Source organism: Eurosta solidaginis, chromosome 4 (assembly GCF_040869045.1).
Source record: "Eurosta solidaginis isolate ZX-2024a chromosome 4, ASM4086904v1, whole genome shotgun sequence".
Taxonomy (NCBI): Eukaryota; Metazoa; Arthropoda; class Insecta; order Diptera; family Tephritidae; genus Eurosta; species Eurosta solidaginis.
In genome coordinates this window covers 229600578-229606577 of record NC_090322.1, presented here as the reverse complement: position 1 = coordinate 229606577, position 6000 = coordinate 229600578, and the positions used below count along the sequence as shown (strand labels likewise).

The 6000-nt window shown below is 43.6% G+C and overlaps 1 long non-coding RNA gene across 1 annotated transcript; it reads left to right on the top strand.

Annotated features, from left to right (window-relative positions):
* Positions 1-741: 741 nt before the first annotated feature.
* LOC137249148 (uncharacterized) lies at positions 742-1121 on the top strand. Its single transcript, XR_010952259.1, has 2 exons — positions 742-813; positions 873-1121. It is a non-coding gene; the product is annotated as an uncharacterized lncRNA (long non-coding RNA).
* The last annotated feature ends 4879 nt before the right edge of the window (positions 1122-6000 follow it).

The following is a 6000-nucleotide window of genomic DNA, read 5'->3' as shown; positions in this document are numbered from 1 at the left end:
GCTAATTTTTATTTAGCACACATATAGTAATAGGGGTAACGTGCCTACCAAATTTCATCATGATATCTTCAACGACTGCCAAATTACAGCTTGCAAAACTTTTAAATTACCTTCTTTTAAAAGTGGGCGGTGCCACGCCCATTGTCCAAAATTTTTCTAATTTTCTATTAAGGTCAACGCACCTACCAAGTTTCATCGCTTTATCCGTCTTTGGTAATGAATTATCGCACTTTATCGGTTTTTCGAAATATTCGATATCGAAAACGTGGGCGTGGTTGTAGTCCGATTTCGTTCATTTTACATAGCGACCTGAGATGAGCTCCCAGGAACCTACATACCAAATTTCATCAAGATACCTCAAAATTTACTCAAGTTATCGTGTTTACACGGACGGACAGACGGACGGACGGACGGACATGGCTAAATGAATTTCTTTTTTCACCCGGATCATTTTCATATATAGAAGAGTATATCTATCTCGATTAGTTTATGCCGTTACGGATTACCGTTATGCGAACAAAGTTAATATACTATGTGAGCTCTGCTCAGCTGAGTATAAAAATCTATAAAAACGCCAAACTGATTTCAATGCCTTGCTCCATGCAACTTTTATTCTTCGGTAAAAACTAACTCGACACAAATTGGTCCACCCTTATACAATTATCTTACTTAATATAACAAATACTTGAATAGATTATCGCTTTAAATGACGTCTTTATCAAAGATATCAGTATAAAAGGATTGATTTCAGCATTTCGGTTCGCAGTTATTTGTCAACTGGTCTAGTTGGTAGTGAAGTCAGCTAAAATGAAAGTAGGTTGAATTAAAATTTTTCTTAATTCCATAAATAACAATATTTATTGTACTTTTAGTTCTACATCTTCTTTGCTTTGTTATTTGCTGTATTTGGCTTCATTTTGGCTGATGTCGCGCATTTACCTGAGGTGCAACGCGCACGCGCAGCTCGATATCATCAAGGATTTTATCAGTCAGAATTACATCCACAAGGAAGTTACGAAAGACAACAACAACAACAATATTTTAAGCACGGATAGCTTACAAATTTGGTTATGAGGCCTTAAAAGCTTTTAGTTTTAAAATAAAAATAAATTATTTAAGTATTATCTTCTTTTCCAAACTGAAAAAAAGGCAGTAATGATATTTAATTTGAGGTACTACCCTTTTGCTTCCAAGAAAAAAACAATTTTTACCTTTTTGCTATGTGCGAGCATTTGGCTTTTAACTCTTCACCGTTTGAAATATCTAATTCTAATTCTAATATATATTATAAATGGCAAAGTTTGGATGTTTGGATGTTTGGATGTTTAGATGTTTGGATGTTTGGATGTTTGGATGTTTGGATGTTTGTCCAGACGTTTGTTTTTGTGACTCAATCACGCAAGAACGGCTGGACGGATTTGTATGAAATTTGGCATGCATATAGCCAATAGTCTAGAAGGATCTACTAGCTATATATTTTTCAAAAGGGGCGTGGTCTCCGCCCCCTAGGAACAGTTATAATTTAATTATTATATTTTTTTGTTTTTGCGACTGAATCACGCCAGAACGGCTTCACGGATTTTGATGAAATTTGGGACAGAGATAATAGGCTACTGGCGAAATTTTTTTCGAACATGGAAAGGGGGAAGGGGGTCCCACGACCCCTTCGAATAATTACTTTTTAACAATTTTTACACATTATAACTTTACGTATACTGACCTTCACCAATATTACAAACTCAATGGGTGAAATAAGTCAATGTAAATTTTGTCCTAAAATCAATAATTTTTGGTATCTGGCTCATACAGATCGAGATCTAAACAATTTTGGAAAAACGATCAGTGGTACTCTCCTCCTCCCGCCATCCACCCTCCTTCAATTGCTTTTATTAGCACGCTTTTATTAGCTTTACCTGTATGTTCCTTTGTAACTCTTCATTCGCTCCAACGCGCCTGTTGCCTTATTAACATGGTTTTATAATTATCTTCACCCTATTTGTAATACCGTTTCGGTCATATCGAGACCCTTCCGGGATCATTTCTGGATGGTTTTCGGAATCCGTCCGTGATCCCGCCGGGGTCATTTCTGGACTTTTTCGGGACTATTCCGGGTTTATTTTGGGACCCTTCCGGGATCATTTGTGTATAGTTTTCGGGATCCGTCCGGGATTCGGTCGGGATTATTTTGGGACATTTTCGGGACTATTCCGGGATCATTTCGGGACTATTTCGCGATCATTTGGGGACCCTTCCGGCATCATTTCTGGACGGTTTTCGGGATCCTGGATGGGTCCCGTCGGGGTCATTTCTACATGGTTGTCGGGATCCGTCCGGGATCCCGTCGGGGTCATTTCGGGACTTTTTCTCGATTAATATGGGATCATTTGGGGACGCTTTCGGCATCATTTCTGGATGGTTTTCGGAATCCGTCCGGGATCCCGTCTTGGTCATTTCGGGACTTTTTCTCGACTTATACGGGATCATTTGGGGACCTTTTCGGCATCATTTCTGTATGGTTTTCGGGATCCGTTCGGGATCCCTTCAGGGTAATTTTGGGACTTTTTCTCGACTAATACGGGTTCATTTAAGGTACCTTCCGGCATCATTGCTAGATGGTTTTCGGGATCCGTCCAGGATCCAATCAGTGTCATTTCGGGACTAATACGGGATCATTTGGGGTAGCTTCCGGCATCATTGCTAGATGGTTTTCGGGATCCGTTCGGGATCCCGTCAGGGTCATTTCAGTACTATTTCGTGATCATTTGGGGTACGTACCGGCTTCATTTCTAGATGGTTTTCGGGATCCGTCCGGGATCCCGTAAGGGACATTTCGCGACTATTTCGGTATCATTTGGGGTACCTTCCGGCTTCATTTCTAGATGGTTTTCTAGATCCGTCCGGGATCGCGTCGTGGTAATTTCGGGACTTTTTCTCGACTAATACAGGATCATTTAGGGTAGCTTCCGCCATCATTGCTAGATGGTTTTCGGGATTCGTCCGGGATCCCGTCTCGGTCATTTCGGGACTTTTTCTCGACTTATACGGGACCATTTGGGGACCCTTTCGGCATCATATCTGGATGCTTTTCGGGATCCGTCCGGGAACCCGTCGGGGTTATTTCGGGACTTTTTCTCGACTAATACGGGATCATTTAGGGACGCTTTCGGCATCATTTCTGGATGGTTTTCGGGATCCGTCCGGGGTCCCGGCGGGGTCATTTCGGGACTATTTCGGGATCATTTGGGGTACCTTCCGGCATCATTTCTAGATGGTTTTCGGGATCCGTCCGGGATCTCGTCGGGGTCATTCCGGGACTTTTTCTCGACTAATACGGGATCATTTGGGGACGCTTTCGGCATCATTTCTGGATGGTTTTCGGGATCCGTCCGGGATCCCGTCTTGGTCATTTCGGGACTTTTTCTCGACTTATACGGGATCATTTGGGGACCCTTTCGGTATCATATCTGGATGCTTTTCGGGATCCGTCCGGGAACGAGTCGGGGTCATTTCGGGACTTTTTCTCGACTAATGCGGGATAATTTGGGGACGCTTTCGGCATCATTTCTGAATGGTTTTTGGGATCCGTCCGGAATCCCGTCTTGGTCATTTCGGGACTTTTTCTCTACTTATACGGGATCATTTGGGGACCCTTTCGGCATCATATCTGGATGCTTTTCGGGATCCGTCCGGGAACCCGTCGGGGTCATTTCGGGACTTTTTCTCGACTAATACGGGATCATTTGGGGACGCTTTCGGCATCATTTCTGGATGGTTTTCGGGATCCGTCCGGGATCCCGTCGGTGTCATTTCGGGACTATTTCGGGATCATTTGGGGTATCTTCCGGCATCATTTCTAGATGGTTTTCGGGATCCGTTCGGGATCCCGTCAGGTTCATTACGGAACTATTTCGGGATCCTTTGGGGTACCTTCCGGCATCATTTTTATATGGTTTTGAGGATCCGTCCGGGATCCCGTCGGGGTCATTTCGGGAATTTCTCTCGACTATTACGGGATCATTTGGGGGCGCTTTCGGCATCATTTCTGGATGGTTTTCTGGATCCGTCCGGGATCTCGTCGGGGTCATTTGCGGACTTTTTCGTGATCATTTGGGGGCTCTTCCGGCATCATTTCTGGATGGTTTTCGGGATCCGTTAGGGATCCCATCGGGGTCGTTTCGGGACTTTTTCCCGACTAATACCAGATCATTTGGGAACCCTTTCAGCATCATTTCTGGATGGTTTTCGGGATCCGTCCGGGATCCCATCGGGGTAGTTTCGGGACTTTTTCGCCACTAATACGGGATCATTTGGGAACCCTTTCGGCATCATTTCTGGATGGTTTACGGGATTCGTTCGGGACTATTAGGGGATCATCTGGGGATCTTTCCGGCATCATTTCTGGATAATTTTCGGGATCCGTCCGGAATGCCGACGAGGTCATTTCGGGACTATTTCGGGATCATTTGGGATAACTACCGGCATCATTTCTGGATGGTTTTTGGGATTCGTCCGGGATCCCGTCGGGGTAATTTCGGGACTTTTTCTCGACTAATACGGGATCATTTGCGGGCCCTTTCGGCATCATTTCTGGATAGTTGTCGGGATCCCGTCACGGTCATTTCCGGACTATTAGAGGATCATTTGAGGAACTTTCCGGCATCATTTCTGGATAGTTTTCGGAATCCTGCGGGACTTTTTCGGGATCATTTGGGGTCCCTTCCGGCATCATTTCTGAATGGTTTTTGGGATTCTCCGGCATCCCGTCGGGGTCATTTCGGGACTTTTTCTTGACTAATACGGGATCATTTGGGGATCCTCTAGGGGTCGTTTCGTAACTTTTTCTGTATTATTTTTGGATCATTTGGGGACCCTTCCGGCATAATTTCTTGATGGTTTGCCGGATCCATCAGGGTCATTTCGGGACCATTTTGGGATCATTTGGGGACCCTTCCGAGATCATTTCTGGATCCGTCCGGGATGCCGTAGGAGCCATTTCGGGATTTTTCTTTACTTTTCCGGGATAGTTTTTGGACCCTTCCGGGATCATTTCTGGATCTGTGCGGGATCCCATCTGGGTCATTTCCGGACTATTTCGGGATCATTTTGGTATCCTTCCGGAATCATTTCTGTATGTTTTTCGCGATCCGTCGTGGATCCCCTCGTAGCCATATCGGAACTTTTTCTGGAGTATGTCGGGATAATTTAGGGACCCTTCCTGGATATTTTCTGGATGGTTTTTGAGATCCGCCCGGGAGCCCGTCAGGGTCATTTCGGAACCTTTTCGGGATCATTTTGGAACACCTTCAGGGATCATTTCTGTGTGGTTCTCTGGATACGTCTAGAATCGTGTCATTGTCATTTCGGGTTTTTTGGGACTATTCCGGGAACTTTTGGAGACCCTTCCATGGCATTTCTAAATGGTTTTCGGGATCCGTCCGCGATAGCGTGGGGGTCATTTCGTAGCTTTTTCTGGATAATTTCGGGATCATTTGGGATTCTATCAGGTTATCATCTCATTTAGTTCTTTTTTTTACTCAATTACAAAAATAAAAAGCATTAGACAGAAAACAAAATTTTAAACAGATAACTTGATAAGCAGGCTAACGCGAATAGCCCACATATTTAAATTTCTCCTTGCGGACGGGGCCGCGGGTAAAGGCTAGTATATATATATATGGTAGTTTTATCCAAATAATGTAATATCCACTCATTCCGCTGCTCATGTTCACTTCGATAGAGGTTTAAATGCGTGCGAATGACGCGTCCGTTACCCAGGACTTGCCCATATATATACATATATATATATATATACATATATACATTCTATCGAAGTGAACATGAGCAGCGGAATGAGTGGATATTACATTATTTGGATAAAACTACCAAAATGCTTCAAATTTTGGGTACCTCGAATATTTAAGTATATGTACAAATAGATATGACCATATATAATGCGGTTCGACAAGAAAAGTAATGAGGTAATTTTTTATGAAAGTATGC